The sequence below is a fragment of the Schistocerca nitens genome, chromosome 2 (assembly GCF_023898315.1).
Source record: "Schistocerca nitens isolate TAMUIC-IGC-003100 chromosome 2, iqSchNite1.1, whole genome shotgun sequence".
Classification (NCBI taxonomy): Eukaryota; Metazoa; Arthropoda; class Insecta; order Orthoptera; family Acrididae; genus Schistocerca; species Schistocerca nitens.
Genome location: NC_064615.1, coordinates 22,382,140 through 22,398,833, shown reverse-complemented (window position 1 = coordinate 22,398,833; position 16,694 = coordinate 22,382,140). Strand labels below are relative to the sequence as shown.

The 16,694-nt window shown below is 45.8% G+C and overlaps 1 protein-coding gene across 1 annotated transcript in view; it reads right to left on the bottom strand.

Annotated features, from left to right (window-relative positions):
• Nucleotides 1-16,694, bottom strand: part of LOC126234226 (brain-specific angiogenesis inhibitor 1-associated protein 2-like) — a 639,899-nt gene that overhangs the window by 519,395 nt on the left and 103,810 nt on the right. The gene's annotated exons all lie outside the window — the stretch shown is intronic.

Below are 16,694 nucleotides of genomic sequence, written 5' to 3'. Positions count from 1 at the left end.
CTGTGATTTTTGGCGGTGTCGCCCCAATAACTGACATTTTGTTTCTGTCTCAAAGTGATGCGCCATATTTCATCGCTTGTAACGATCCATGAGAGAAAAGACTTTCGATCGGCCTCAAACTGCTCCAACAGTTCAAATGAAATGGTGTTCCTTTGGCAACGTAAGTTGCTTGGCCCGCCATAATAATGTTTTACATACATTTTCAAGTCCTCTCGAATTTTCTTTTCTAATACACCTTTTAGTACCACTCTAACCATTCCGTAGTATTGTCCCATTTGTGGTAATTGTCCCCCTTCGGCTTCTATTCTCAACGAGTCTTCTTAGTACGTCTGCATTTTGTACTTTATCTATCCATTTAATATTCAACATTCCTGACAAGCACTGCACATCAAATGATTCCAATTTCGTTTCCAGTTTTACGAATTACCACGTTTCCTACTCGTACAATTCTGCATTCCTGACGTCCAGAGTCAGGAACTTCTGCCGATGTCAGATATTCATACGAAACTGAGGGAGATCTCTTTTATTGAAGCATCCTTTCGTCGTTTATGCCAGTCAATTTCCGATAATTTCCTTACTTCGACCGTCCTGTGTAGTATTACTTCCTGGATACAATTCATTCATCTCTTACATTACTGAGTCGTTCCCAGTTTTGACGTTAAGCAACTCGTGATTCTCCATTTTTCTACTCTTCATCATTTTCATCGTTTTTATGTTTATTCTTGAGCTATATTGCGTACTCCATTGTTTTCTAACTCTTCCTCACATTCATCCAAGAGGGTTATATTGTCTGCGAAGCTTAGGGTGTTTACCGCACTTCCACAATTTTCCTTCGCATTCTATATCGCTTCTTCGGCGTAGAAGTTGAATAACAGCGGCGGTGACCTGCAACTAAGCCTTTATATAAACCTCCTTCCTTGGCCATCTACTTGTATTACACACTTCGAATTTATAAACGTTTTATATTATTCTTCTTTCTGTGGGCTTCAGTCCCACTCTTCTAACGATTTGTGGGCACTTTCTTCCAATTTACATTTGTCCAGGGCTTTCTCCAAATTTTTCTCCAGTCTTTCATTAAAAGACTCGTTGGCAGAACTTCCCCTTTGGTACCTCTTCATCTCCAGAAAAAATTGGATTATCAAGACAGTATCCCACGAGGACGTCGGATAAAATGATTCGGACCACCACAGCCGCCACAAAGCTTCTTGGACACCGCGTCTCCCTATATTTCCTTCTGGAGCATCGTCAGAGTCCTGACGACAATGAGTTGCGTGGTGAGACTTCATGGCTCGGTCTGTTGACTTACAAAGTACTCACGAATCTCTGATCTGATGGTCGGCAGTTCCATTGCAGTGCGTTAACTCTGTGTGAAACTGCGCGCGGGACATAGATGGCAACGTGCCACCGTACTGTTATACTACTGGCCATTAAAGCTACTACACCAAGAAGAAATGCAGAACGCGGGTGGATGCTCATTACAGACAGTAGGTGCTTTGTGCACCCAAAGGAACCCTCGCTGAAATTTTATTATTTTTGTTGAACAGAACAACACTTCAGACCAAACTGGAGACAGAAGACGGGGCAGGCGAGGTGCCACCCTGACGACCCCAACGTCGCAAAAGGAGCAACTAATTTTTGACAGTTAAGCTGTAAAAATGGAACTTTGGCATAATGTTATAAACAACACACAGTGCATCAGGTCGTTAATACATATCTCAACTGTGAACTATGAACAAATTATTTGTAATATTTTACAACAATCAACAACTTTACAGTTAGAAAATGAAAAATAACCCACTGAAGATAGCACAAAAAATGCTGAAACATGTCTGGGTGAAACAAAACAGAAAAAAAGGTGTCTTGCATAAGGCGGAATTCTTCGTCCTGTTTTCGTAGCAAGCTCGGATATAAGAAGAAGATCTACAAGACCACAAGATGAGGAGCTACTTGATTGCTAAGTAGCGGCTCCGGTCACGAAAACTGACCTACGGCCGGGAGAGCGGTGTGCTGACCACGTGCCCCTACGTATTCGCTTCCAGTGGCGCCTGTGGGCTGAGGATGACCCGGCGGCCGGTCGCTACCGTTGGACCTACATGACCTGTTTGGCCAGAGTTTAGTTTAGTTTAACGCTTGTCATGCAGGATACAAATAATCGTACCCTGTCTTACACCATGTTGGGAGGCCCGTTGCCTGGAGCTTGTACTAGGGTTCGTCTCAGTATCCTGTACAACCTGGACCTCCAAATCTGGTGTACGAATTTTTGGTCCGCCGCCTCGCTGCACGTTCGTTTGTCCGAAAGGACCCATGATCACACAAACGCGCAAAACGGGCTTTAAAATATTGTGTTATGTGGTTGCTATCCGTGAGAGATCTTGTTTTAGAGTAGCTCTGCTCCCTCTCGAGAGTTTCCATCTGTTTGGCTGTACCCAAACATGATTTATGGTTTTTCCCTACATAAATACCAGACCATTCTTCTGCTTACAGTACGCTGCGTCAATCACACAGCCTGCAACACACAAGGCATGCGCATAATGTAGTCAGAGATATTCTTATTTGTCAGCGCTATCTAACGTTGCAACAATGCTTATCCAGACATATGTTCTCCTTTAATTTACGTCTATGGTCACAAACTTATTGTTAACAGATTACCGGTTTCGGTCTTTAATGACCATCGTCAGATCTGCAGCAAAAATGGGAAAAACATAAATACACTCGCAAACTGTCTACAGCTTAAGAACAATACATAATGAAAAGTGGTACTGACAAAATTTACATTTGTGCGCTTTAAATATGAACAGGCATACCTGTTTCATAAAAACAAAGTCCTAATGTACTGCAGCCATAGTGGCATCGTCAAATGTTATATGCGGACTCAGCACCAGCATCATAAAATACATATAAATAACATCATATGCACGAGTCATGTTGTCAGTAGTACTACTGTTTAAAACAAGCTGCCATACAGTAGCCACAAGATGTTTGTGTTGTAAGTTCACCAGATGTCGCTAATGTCGGCATACACTAGTTTTCAATAATTAATTGAAACAGCGAAAATAAAGGGGGATACAATACCTGAAGTCTGTAATTAGCTTATAACGTATAAAAGGCATTACAGTAATAAAAAACAATAAAAAGAACAACACGACAAAAGTAAGATTGTTAAATATCGGTCAAACAGGCCGCTCTTTTAAATTAAAGTTTAAAGAACACTCACAGCCACGAAACAAAACGACTTTGGGAAAGCATTTATCTGATACTGGTAATTCCATAGGGAGCACTGAGAATTGTATGTGTATACTTCACAGATCGGAAAAAGGCCGTGCCCTTAATTTGTTAGAGGAGCTTGAAATTTATAAAACAAAAAAAATAAAGAACCAAGTAAACTGCTTAACTGGCAAAATGACCTTGTGCTCAATGCCTACTTTGCTTTATTTGACAATATTTTACTCTAATTACTTTTTTTTCCCTTTATTGATTTTCAATTCCCCCCGAAAGGAGTGGGCTGGCAGCAGCTTAGTACGCTGCTCTACAGCCTACAGACTTTTATATTAAAGGAACGGAAGAAGAAAAGAAACAAGAAAAACAGGCGATCAAACGGTGACGTCAAGTGCAAAATGGCGGAAAAATGCGGAAAGTTAAAACAGAAAGCAAAAGGGGTTGGCAACATTAATAAAAGACACAGGAATTAGACAAGTAACATAGTACACACACAATTGAAAAACACGACGACAGTCTGGTTTCTGTTCGCAAGAAATAAAAGGCACACCCAGCGACAGTATGATGGCCGTTTGCAACATTTCGCAAAAAACACAACACGGAACACTCACTGTAAAACATGCACTGTAGAACACTCACTGTAGAACACTGCACGAAAGTGGCGGCATAAAGATGACACTCCCGAGCCAAAGGTAGATGGGGGGGGGGGGGACCTGGAGGAGGGGGAAGAACAAGGAGGGAGGAAGGAAAAAGACGAGAAAGGGGGGGGGAACCAAGGAGGGAGAGGACTAATAAAGGGGGAAAAGTGCAGACGCGAGAGGGAATGAGAGGAGGCAGAGGAGGGAAATGTAAAAGGACTCGGGGGAGAGAAGGGGGCAAAGAGAGGGGAGGTGGAGAAGAAAGAGGATGGAAGGGGGGGAGAGGGAGCCCAGGAAAAGGACAGAGGAAAGGAGGGGGGTGAGGATCAGAGCTGATAGGAAGGATAAATGGAGGGAGAGAGGGCATCATCCGGGAGGGGGACTCTAATTACTGCTTGTTTTTTTTTTTCTTTATTGTGATTTTAAACACCTTATACAAAGGTGGGCTGTTAGCAGCACAATACGCCGCTCTTCAGCCTTGAGTTTGACAACAAGTAGTACATCAAGGTGGCACAGAGTAGACAGTAAAAACGGTGGGAAAAAAATGTAGACACTAAAAATCGAAAAAACATGGAGCCGTTCACGCTGGACGAGAAACATCACTAACACTAGGCGACACGGTGCACATAACATGATGGCGACGGCACGTGAATGGTGGTGGCGTGACGGCGAACAACACTACACACAAACGAAGGCACACACACGAAACACTGACAGCGATGATCTCCGGCGCGCGAATGTTCACTGAGCGTGTACGAGTCCGGAGACCTGCCAAGAGAGGAGGAGGAGGAGGAGGAAGGGGAGTGGGAGAGCGAGAGGGGAGAGCAGAGATGCCACGGGCAGGGGAGAGAGAAAGGGGGAGGGGAAGCCTGGGGGAAGAGGGGTGGAGGGAGGGGACAGGGGAGAAGGAAAGAGACGGGAAGGGAAGAGAAGGGAGGGAGGGTGCTTAAAGGAAAGGACACCGGAAGTGGGGGGTGGGGCAGGGTCAAAGTTGATAGGAGGGGTAGATGGAGGGGAGGAGGACATCATCAGGGAGGGGGAGCTGGCGGAAGCCACCTTGGGAGAGGGTAAGGAAGGTTGAGAGATGGAGACCGGGTGGGACGTGGGAGTACAGGCGCGGCAGCGGGCGAGGGCGGGAGAGGATCGGGGAGACTAGTGGGTGAGGAGGATCGAGTTTACGGGAGGTGCACAGGATCCGTATCCTTCTAATTTCTGCTTTTTTTTACTTTATTGTTATTTTAAAACCTGTAAAAATCAGGTAGGCTGGCAGCGGCACACTACGCTGCTCTTTCCTAATTTCTGCACGCCTCTGTTATATATTATGTGTTGATAATTTCACCTAGTATTGAGTGCCTCACATATTTACTTCGTTTTCTTACGTTTTATGCTTGACTCTAGTATGTTCTTGTTCCTTCTCTATTCATTTCATGGACTGCATTAATCAGATAATGTGGGTTATGCACTGTTGCGGAATTTTATCATTCTTTTCTTGCAACGGAGTGCCGCAGGATACGAGGGGCCCTCTGCCGGTCATGATCCTCCAACCACTTCCCCCCTGAGCGGAATTCTGGCGTTAGCTCTAACAGAGGGCGCTAATTATGTGCAGCACAATGTGTCCTTTCATTTGTGGCTCCTTTATCGATTTGTTTTATGGTTGTCTAGTATTACCCGGTGCGCTATAAACGGTGTTTAATATTTAATTTTAACAATCTTACTTTTGTCGTGTTCTTTTTTTATTGCTTTTCATTACTGTAATGCCTTTTATACGTTATAAGCTTGTTACAGACTTCAACTATTGTATCCCGCTTTATTTTCGATGTTTCAATTAATTATTGAAAACTAGTGTATGCCGATATTAGCAACATCTGGTGATCTTACAACACAAACATCTTGTGGCTACTGTACGGCAGCTTGTTTTGAACACTAGGGCTGCTGACAACATGACTCGTGCATGTGATGTTATTTATATGTATTTGACGATGCTGGTGCTGAGTCCGCATTTAACATTTGACGATGCCACTATGGCTGCAGTACATTAGGACTTTGTTTTTATGAAACAGGTATGCCTCTTCATATTTGATGCGCAAAAATGTAAATTTGTCAGTAGTACTTTTCATTATGGTCTATGTATTGTTCTCAAGCTGTAGACAGTTTGCGAGTTCTAACAACCCTACCACAACAAAGATCAAAATTTAATAATGGTTGTGGTGTTGCTCACGTTGCTAAATACTGCATTTTCGGACAACAACAAAGTTATTGTGTGGCAGGTGTCATTAGAGCACAGTTAATAAAGTGATTTCATGTAATAATGAATAAACTAGGCACTCATCTTTTCGTGTTTCCCTCGCTGGTCTCGTTATAAAATCGTGGCTCAATCCTCGAAAATCTAGGTGATGATTCCAAGCTCGGATGCAAAGAGGCCTAGGTTTTATTCTGCGATATTCAAAAGTTCTATAGATGTGTTTCACAAATCATTCTTGAAGATTACACTTTTGCAGAACAATGGTGATGTAAAAAAGTAATCAGCACTCCGAATCTAAGTCACACTTCTTTTTTATTACTTTTGTTGCAATATCACGGAACACACAAGACATCACTTGGTTCAAATGGCTCTGAGCACTATGGGACTCAACTTCTGAGGTCATTAGTCCCCTATAAATTAGAACTAGTTAAACCTAACTAACCTAAGGACATCACAAACATCCATGCCCGAGGCAGGATTCGAACCTGCTACCGTAGCGGTCTTGCGGTTCCAGACTGCAGCGCCTTTAACCGCACGGCCACTTCGGCCGGCCAAGACATCGCTTCACACTACAAAACATACTTGAAAACATCTTCCTTACTGTTAAAGTTCACATTTTATAAGCTGACTACAATATACGTCTTTTCAACATGACGTCCAAAACGTGACTTTTTCAAGGTCCGACTCTCTAATAACCGCTTACGCGCCCAAAAATCAAGAGTTACAAGTACGTCAAAGATCATAGTGACAAAAGAAAGAATACACATAAGTATAATATCATTGCAATATAAACATATCGATGTATCTGAGTACCTCTACATTAATGAAATCAAATCTGAATGTTGTCTCAGAAATATGTCAACTACTTTACAGAAACACAGTAGAATATTGCTGGTATCGAGAGGTTAAGTTGAGGTGCCGTAATGGTTACGTAATTCAAGTACCATTACAGAGTGTATTTATGTTTTTACGATGTTTGCTGCAGATCTGATGAAGGTTATTAAAGACCGAAACCGGTAATCTGTTAACAAAAAGTCTGTGACCATAGACGTAAATTAATGGAAACTTATTACATATACGCGTCACTGATTTTTTCGCGACAATGTCGCAGCTTGTGATATACGTTCTTAAGACCTTTTTTCCTCCATTTCCAGCCGGGAATCCGTCCCTCCAGTTTGTCGGTTTCATTAATGTTCACCCTATGTAAATCAGTGCAGTAGAGATTCGACGTGATGACACTGACAGTATTAGCTGCAGTATAGGGAGCTATCGGCAGCGCCACAGCTGTCGGACAGATTGCCCTTCAGCGAGAAACGCTTACCGACGCGCGGGCAGCGGCTGGGCCGGCCGGCTACCTTTGTGGGCGCCGCGATCCCCACAGCTGCACCACGCCGCCTCCCCAAGGGCCGCGCCGCGCGCGTAGTCCTGCACTTTGTGCCCAGTCCGGACGCCCCATCTCCTCTCTTTCCAGGGTGCAGCGCAGCGCAGCCCCGCGCAGCAGCTGCCGAGGGACGGCCAGCGCCACGTGCCTTCGCCTCTGGGGTTCATCGACGTGCGTGCGCGCGCCCGCGTCCACACGCCGCTAAAAGGGCGCGTTAGCGAGCGCGCCAACAATAAGCACCGGCCGTATTGTCCGTCGCAAAGGGACGGCCGCCCCGCCAGCTGCTGTGGCGCTTCCGACGGTACCTGTGTCGCGGGAGGAGGCAGCTGGCGAGATGGCATTTTGGTCCGTCTCCCACCCCCCCCTCCCCTCCCGCACCACACGTAGTGTCACAACCACAGTGGATTCGACAGACCCAACGGAGCAACTTTGCAATGACTTTCAACAAGATAAGCTTACATATTCCTATGCTCGTTACTGCAGCATTATCAGTAACTTTCTGTAGACGGTATTTTTTCGTTACGAACATAGTACACAAGTGGCCATTAAAATTGCTGCACCAAGAAGAAATGCAGACGATAAACGCGGGTATTCATTGGAGAAATATATTATACTAGAACCGACATGCGATTACATTTTCACGCAATTTGGGTGCATAGATCCTGAGAAATCAGTACCCAGAACAACCACCTCTGGCCGTAATAACGGCCTTGATACGCCTGGGCATTGAGCCAAACAGAGCTTGCATGGCGTGTACAGGTACAGCTGCCCATGCAGCTTCAACACGATACCATACTTCATCAAGAGTAGTGACTGGCGTATCGTGACGAACCAGTTGCTCGGCCACCATTGACCAGACGTTTTCAACTAGTAAGAGATCTGGAGAATGCGTTGGCCAGGGCAGCAGTCGAACATTTTCTCTATCCAGAAAGGCCCGTACTATACAACATGTGGTCGTGCATTATCCTGCTGAAATGTAGGGTTTCGCAGGGATCGAATGAAGGGTAGAGCCACGGGTCGTAACACATCTGAAATGTAACGTCCACTGTTCACAGTGCCATCAATGCGAAGAAGAGGTGACCGAGACGTGTAACCAATGGCACAACATATCATCACGCCAGGTGATACGCCAGTATGGCGATGACGAATACACACTTCGGATGTCGCCAAACATGGATGTGACCATCATGATGCTGTAAACAGAACCTGGATTCATCAGAAAAAAATGACGTTTTGCCATTCGTGCAGCCGGGTTCGTAGTTGTGTACACCATCGCAGGCGCTACAGTCTGTGATGCAGCGTCAAGGGTAACCTTAGACGTGGTCTCAGAGCTGATAGTCCATGCAGCTGCAAACGTCGTCGAACTGTCCGTGCAGATGGTTGTTGTCTTGCAAACGTCCCAATCTGTTGACTCAGGGATCGAGACAGAGCTCCACGATCCGTTACAGCCATGTGGATAAGATGCCTGTCATCTCGACTGCTAGTGATACGAGGCCGTTGGTGTCCAGCACGGCGTTCCGTATTACCCTCCTGAACCGACCGATTCCATATTCTGCTAACTGTCATTGGATCTAGACCAACTCGAGCAGCAATGTCGCGATACGGTAAACCGCAACCGCGGTACTTGATGGTACGCATTTCTCCTCCTTACACAAGGCATCACAACAACGTTTCACCAGGCAACGCCCGTCAACTGCTGTTTGTGTATGAGAAATCGGTTGGAAACTTACCTCATGTCAGCACGTTATAGTTGTCGCCACCGGCGCCAACCTTGTGTGAATGCTCTGAAATGCTAATAATTTGCATATCACAGCATCTTCTTCCTGTCAGTTAAATTTCGCGTCTGTAGCACGTCATCTTCGTGGTGTAGCAATTTTAATGCCCAGTAGTGTATATTGTTGTAGTATATCTAATGTGAGGATCGTTATTTCTTGGCCTCCATGACTGCAGGATTTTAAAGCTGCTATCAGCCTTCGTGTACATCTGTCAGCAGAGTGTATGTAGACTGCAGGAACTAAGTTAGAACAAGAAATCAGAGGTCTGCTGAATAGTTACGGCACAGAACAGTAAGGGAAGATAAATAAGAAAAATTTGATTAAAGCTCACATTGGCTCAGGAAAATTCAAGTTACGCCAGGGACACAGGCGTAAGAAGGAAGCGAGGCAGTATGTTGCAAGTGGGTCAGATCCACGAAGCTGTCTGCAGAATAAGGATATCCATCCAGCAGAAAGTAGACTGCGACAGAAATTGAAAGGAAGCGAGACAAGCATATTCGTTTGCTCCTGAGACATGTTTCATAAGAGCACATAGCGAGGAAGCGACGCAGCAGCTAACAGCCTGTTAAATGGATACAAAATGAGGAGGACACGTTCGGTCATAACGGAGCGAGAAATCTTACTTTCTCTCATTCTAGCTTCCTTTAAATACTCCAGCTCTACACCTCTAACGATGTGTTGATCACTGAGATCAGTGGCATTCAGATTAATAGCATTCGATTCCATGATTGCGATACTACAGTGAATCTACAGGGTGTTTCAAAAATGACCGGTATATTTGAAACGGCAATAAAAACTAAACGAGCAGCGATAGAAAGACGCCGTTTGTTGCAATATGCTTGGGACAATAGTACATTTTCAGGCGGACAAACTTTAGAAATTACAGTAGTTACAATTTTCAACAACAGATGGCGCTGCAAGTGATGTGAAAGATATAGAAGACAACGCAGTCTGTGGCTGCGCCATTCTGTACGTCGTCTTTCTGCTGTAAGCGTGTGCTGTTCACAACGTGCAAGTGTGCTGTTGAAAACATGGTTTATTCCTTAGAACAGAGGATTTTTCTGGTGTTGGAATTCCACCGCCTAGAACACAGTGTTGTTTCAACAAGACGAAGTTTTCAACGGAGGTTTAATGTAACCAAAGGACAGAAAAGCGATACAATAAAGGATCTGTTTGAAAAATTTCAACGGACTGGGAACGTGACGGATGAACGTGCTGGAAAGGTAGGACGACCGCGTACGGCAACCACAGAGGGCAACGCGCAGCTAGTGCAGCAGGTGATCCAACAGCGGCCTCGGGTTTCCGTTCGCCGTGTTGCAGCTGCGGTCCAAATGACGCCAACGTCCACGTATCGTCTCATGCGCCAGAGTTTACACCTCTATCCATACAAAATTCAAACACGGAACCCCTCAGCGCCGCTACCATTGCTGCACGAGAGACATTCGCTAACGATATAGTGCACAGGATTGATGACGGCGATATGCATGTGGGCAGCATTTGGTTTACTGACGAAGCTTATTTTTACCTGGACGGCTTCGTCAATAAACAGAACTGGAGCATATGGGGAACCGAAAAGCCCCATGTTGCAGTCCCATCGTCCCTGCATCCTCAAAAAGTACTGGTCTGGGCCGCCATTTCTTCCAAAGGAATCATTGGCCCATTTTTCAGATCCGAAACGATTACTGCATCACGCTATCTGGACATTCTTCGTGAATTTGTGGCGGCACAAACTGCCTTAGACGACACTGCGAACACCTCGTGGTTTATGCAAGATGGTGCCCGGCCACATCGCACGGCCGACGTCTTTAATTTCCTGAATGAATATGTCGATGATCGTGTGATTGCTTTGGGCTATCCGAAACATACAGGAGGCGGCGTGGATAGGCCTCCCTATTCGCCAGACATGAACCCCTGTGACTTCTTTCTGTGGGGACACTTGAAAGACCAGGTGTACCGCCAGAATCCAGAAACAATTGAACAGCTGAAGCAGTACATCTCATCTGCATGTGAAGCCATTCCGCCAGACACGTTGTCAAAGGTTTCGGGTAATTTCATTCAGAGACTACGCCATATTATTGCTACGCATGGTGGATATGTGGAAAATATCGTACTATAGAGTTTCCCCGACCGCAGCGCCATCTGTTGTTGAAAATTGTAACTACTGTAATTTCGAAAGTTTGTCTGCCTGAAAATGTACTGTTGTCCCAAGCATATTGCAACAAACGGTGTATTTCTATCGCTGCTCGTTTACTTTTTATTGCCGTTTCAAATATACCGGTCATTTTTGAAACACCCTGTATATTCTAGATGCTCCAGAACGCCGGCCGGAGTGGCCGAGCGGTTTTAGGCGCCACAGTCTGGAACCGCGAGACCGCTACGGTCGCAGGTTCGAATCCTGCCTCGGGCGTGGATGTGTGTGATGTCCTTAGGTTTGTTAGGTTTAAGTAGTTCTAAGTTCTAGGGGACTGATGACCTCAGAAGTTAAGTCCCATAGTCCTCAGAGCCGTGCTCCAGAACAGGCAATGAACTAGCCGAAGCTATACTCAAGATGATGGCCTGCACCTGAAGAAGTTCATGCTACTCGCTGCCTACCATACTGACAAACTGATTATCTTTCGATAACATGGGATCGCAGAGAACTGCCAATATCGGACTTCAACCCGGAAGTCAGCAACAGGACCACTTGGGGCTCACATTCTTGTTCAACATTCACGCGCCTTCGGGTGCTGACACCTACTAAGGGTAGGGATGAGATCAACCGACCACACGATTGCTCACTCCAGGTACATCGCGGATGGGTCATCAGGGATCATAGTAGATTTTTGGAGTGGGACCGAGGACACTCCAGCAGCCAGCCCGAGATGGTAGCGGCAGCTCGCCGGCATTACGCCGCTGCACCAGGGTAGCTGACGTCTTCCGCTAGTGGCGCAAATGCTGATCTGATTGGTTCAAATGGCTCTGAGCACTATGGGACTCAACTGCTGTGGTCATCAGTCCCCTAGAACTTAGTACTTAAACCTAACTAACCTAAGGACATCACACACATCCATGCCCGAGGCAGGATTCGATCCTGCGACCGTAGCAGTCTGCTGATCTGACTCGACGGACGTCAGCTGGAATCGAACACAACGGCTGACTGAGCAACAGCCGAGGCTGGTGCGGAAGAACGATGACTTGTAGACGTTCTGAGTAAATAACTGCATTCCAACAATGTTTTACTAGCGTCGTTGACGCTTCATAGGTTCAAAACAGCTAGCCTTGCTTCATGCAGAGGTGCCTACGTTTGGCCCTCTGTAGAATCAAGCACGAAATCGTCTCGATCCCTGTTCCTTTTTCTGGATGAGGAAGGCATGTAAAAGACAACCTGAAGAAAAAACAGAACTTACTAGAAGAAACCTGTTCGTTTCATCCACTTGACTTTTGACACAATAGCCTATACTGAATAATACCTCCAGTGTAATATCATTCTCCGGATGTAGGTGGTGGTGAAGAAAGGAATAAAGACAAATATCCGAAACACAAAAACCACAGTTATATTGAAACCTCTCTATTACTCTGTGAGGAGGAATTAACAAGGCAACCTCCCCACCGCACCCCCCTAAGATTTAGTTATAAGTTGGCACAGGGATAGGCCTTGAAAAACTGAACACAGATCAATCGAGAAAACAGGAAGAAGTTGTGTGGAACTATGAAAAAAATAAGCAAAATATACAAACTGAGTAGTCCATGCGAAAGGTAGGCAACATCAAGGAGAGTGTAAGCTTACGAGCGCCGTGGTCCCGTGGTTAGCGTGAACAGCTGGTTGGTTCAAGTCTTCTCTCGAGTGAAAAGTTTAATTTTTTATTTTCAGACAATTATCAAAGTTTAGGCACTCACACATAATCAACTTCGCTCTCCAAAATTCCAGGACATGTTCAGATTTGCTTGGACATATGCAGGATTTGACGGTCTACACACGGAAACATTTGAAAACGTAAAAAACATATGTTTTGACAGAGCACAGGGAAAACTGTGCGACTGTGAAACTGTTGCATTCATTTGTTGCAGTTTATGTGACAAACTCTTATGTTTTCATCACTTTTTTGGGAGTGATTATCACATCCACAAGAAAACCTAAATCGGGCAAGGTAGAAGAATCTTTTTACCCATTCGCCAGGTGTGCAAGTTAGGTGGGCCGACAACATATTCCTGTCATGTGACGCACATGCCGTCACCAGTATCGTATAGAATATATCAGACGTGTTTTCCTGTGGAGGAATCGGTTGACCTATGACCTTGCGATCAAATGTTTTCGGTTCCTATTGGAGAGGCACGTCATTTCGTCTACTAATCGCGCGGTTTTGCGGTGCGGTCGCAAAACACAGACACTAAACTTATTACAGTGAACAGAGACGTCAATGAATGAACGGATAGATCGTAACTTTGTGAAAATAAAGAAAGTAAAATTTTCAGTCGAGGGAAGACTCCAACCAAGGACCTCTCGTTCCCCAGTTGCTCACTCTAACGACGGGACCACGGCGCTCCTCAGCCCACATTGTCTTTAATGTTGCCTATCTTGCGCATGGACTACTCAGTTTGTATATTTTGCTTATTTTTTCATAGTTCCACACAACTTCTTCCTGTTTTCTCGATTGACCTGTGTTTAGTTTTTCAAGGCCTATCCACTGTGCCAACGTATAAGTAAATCTGACGGGGGTGCGATGGGGAGGTTCCCTTGTAAGTAAGCTGCTGCTGTTTGTATCTGTCCAGGAATCAATCATAAGGGTCGGCAGAAGATTGAGCATCAACGATCAATACAAAATAAAGGACTATATCCCATGGTCTGTAGGCTAATCGTAAACTGTTATTTAAAAGAAGATTTGCACCACGGAATTTTCATAAGGAACAAAACCGCTCACATACGTGTATGGCTGATGGCCTTACGTATTTTATATCACCTTTATTTTACAAAGATCTGAACACATGGCAAAAACGTCTTCGTTCAAGAATAACAAGATATAAATCTCTTCTGGTTCGCAGAAAGGCGTCTGTGAAGTTTGAAAGGTAGGAGACGAGGTACTGCCAGAATTGAAGATGTGAGGACGCGTCGTGAGTCGTGCTTGGGTAGCTCAGATGGTAGAGCACTTGCCCGCGAAAGGCAAAGGTCCCGAATTCGAGCCTCGGTCCGACACACAGTTTTAATCTGCCAGGAAGTTTCATAATCAGTGATGTGTCTCCATGGCTCATACAGCCGAGAACAGACCATGATGAACCCCAACCGGGCTTGTAAAGTGACCGCCCTCTATCCCTCTATTGTCCGTCACCTTGCCGGAAGGCGCATGCGACTTGCGTGTGAATCTTGTCCGTGAAGAGTTTCCTTAAACTTAATCTTGAATAGGAAAGGTTAACTAATATAGGGGCTCTCTTCACAATTATCAATCGTAAACTATTGCACTGTTATAACTGCCGGGTAAAAGCAATATAGTAGGATGTACCCTAGATCAGACTCAGATGAAGCATAGAATGGACTTTTAGCGGCTAGAGCGTAAACACAAATTCTGTCAAAAGAACTTTTATTTGATTTGGTATATTTAATTCCATACATGAGAATGTACAGAAAGTAACAAGATGGTTGCTAAAACTTCCTGGCAGATTAAAACTGTGTGCCCGACCGAGACTCGAACTCGGGACCTTTGCCTTTCGCGGGCAAGTGCTCTACCATCTGAGCTACCGATCCACGACTCACGTGAGTCGTGCTTCGGTAGCTCATATGGTAGAGCACTTGCCCGCGAAAGGCAAAGGTCCCGAGTTCGAGTCTCGGTCGGGCACACAGTTTTAATCTGCCAGGAAGTTTCATATCAGCGCACACTCCACTGCAGAGTGAAAATCTCATTCTGGAAAGATGGTTGCTGTTCCCTGCTGTCTACTACGTTACATATTAATGAAACCTAGTACTTCGGAGCCCCCTCCAAGATTTATAATCTATAGCAGAGGAAGGTCAAAGGTTGTTTTTAATCACAAACAGTTTCATTCACACGCACTTGAGAGACTAACAGGAAGGAAAAGAACTAAAAATATTCACAACAGCACACATGGCTAGCAAGAGCGGCTGTGCCCATGATTTTAATACAAGGAGTGAAAGAACAAGATTGCTATTAAAATGAATTGCTAAAAAGTGAAGCATAAATAGGAATCACAATTAATTCAGGTAATCCACAGGGTAAGATCACTGATGCTACAGCACTGTAGACTTTTTCATTAAAACATGACCACTTGTCCTTACAAGCAAAACCGTGCACAATATAAGTATGGAATTTTAAATGAAGCAATGAATTTGCACTGAATTCGCTATAAGGAATCCTACGACATTAAGGCTCTTAGATCTAAGCACTGACACGTAGCAACAAGAACACGCAAATACCGAAGGAGAAAATTATCATATGAGACGAACTGCAGAAAATTCAGTCCTAAGACCACGGAAATCATTCGCAACATACACTCCTGGAAATGGAAAAAAGAACACATTGACACCGGTGTGTCAGACCCACCATACTTGCTCCGGACACTGCGAGAGGGCTGTACAAGCAATGATCACACGCACGGCACAGCGGACACACCAGGAACCGCGGTGTTGGCCGTCGAATGGCGCTAGCTGCGCAGCATTTGTGCACCGCCGCCGTCAGTGTCAGCCAGTTTGCCGTGGCATACGGAGCTCCATCGCAGTCTTTAACACTGGTAGCATGCCGCGACAGCGTGGACGTGAACCGTATGTGCAGTTGACGGACTTTGAGCGAGGGCGTATAGTGGGCATGCGGGAGGCCGGGTGGACGTACCGCCGAATTGCTCAACACGTGGGGCGTGAGGTCTCCACAGTACATCGATGTTGTCGCCAGTGGTCGGCGGAAGGTGCACGTGCCCGTCGACCTGGGACCGGACCGCAGCGATGCACGGATGCACGCCAAGACCGTAGGATCCTACGCAGTGCCGTAGGGTACCGCACCGCCACTTCCCAGCAAATTAGGGACACTGTTGCTCCTGGGGTATCGGCGAGGACCATTCGCAACCGTCTCCATGAAGCTGGGCTACGGTCCCGCACACCGTTAGGCCGTCTTCCGCTCACGCCCCAACATCGTGCAGCCCGCCTCCAGTGGTGTCGCGACAGGCGTGAATGGAGGGACGAATGGAGACGTGTCGTCTTCAGCGATGAGAGTCGCTTCTGCCTTGGTGCCAATGATGGTCGTATGCGTGTTTGGCGCCGTGCAGGTGAGCGCCACAATCAGGACTGCATACGACCGAGGCACACAGGGCCAACACCCGGCATCATGGTGTGGGGAGCGATCTCCTACACTGGCCGTACACCACTGGTGATCGTCGAGGGGACACTGAATAGTGCACGGTACATCGAAACCGTCATCGAACCCATCGTTCTACCATTCCTAGACCGGCAAGGGAACTTGCTGTTC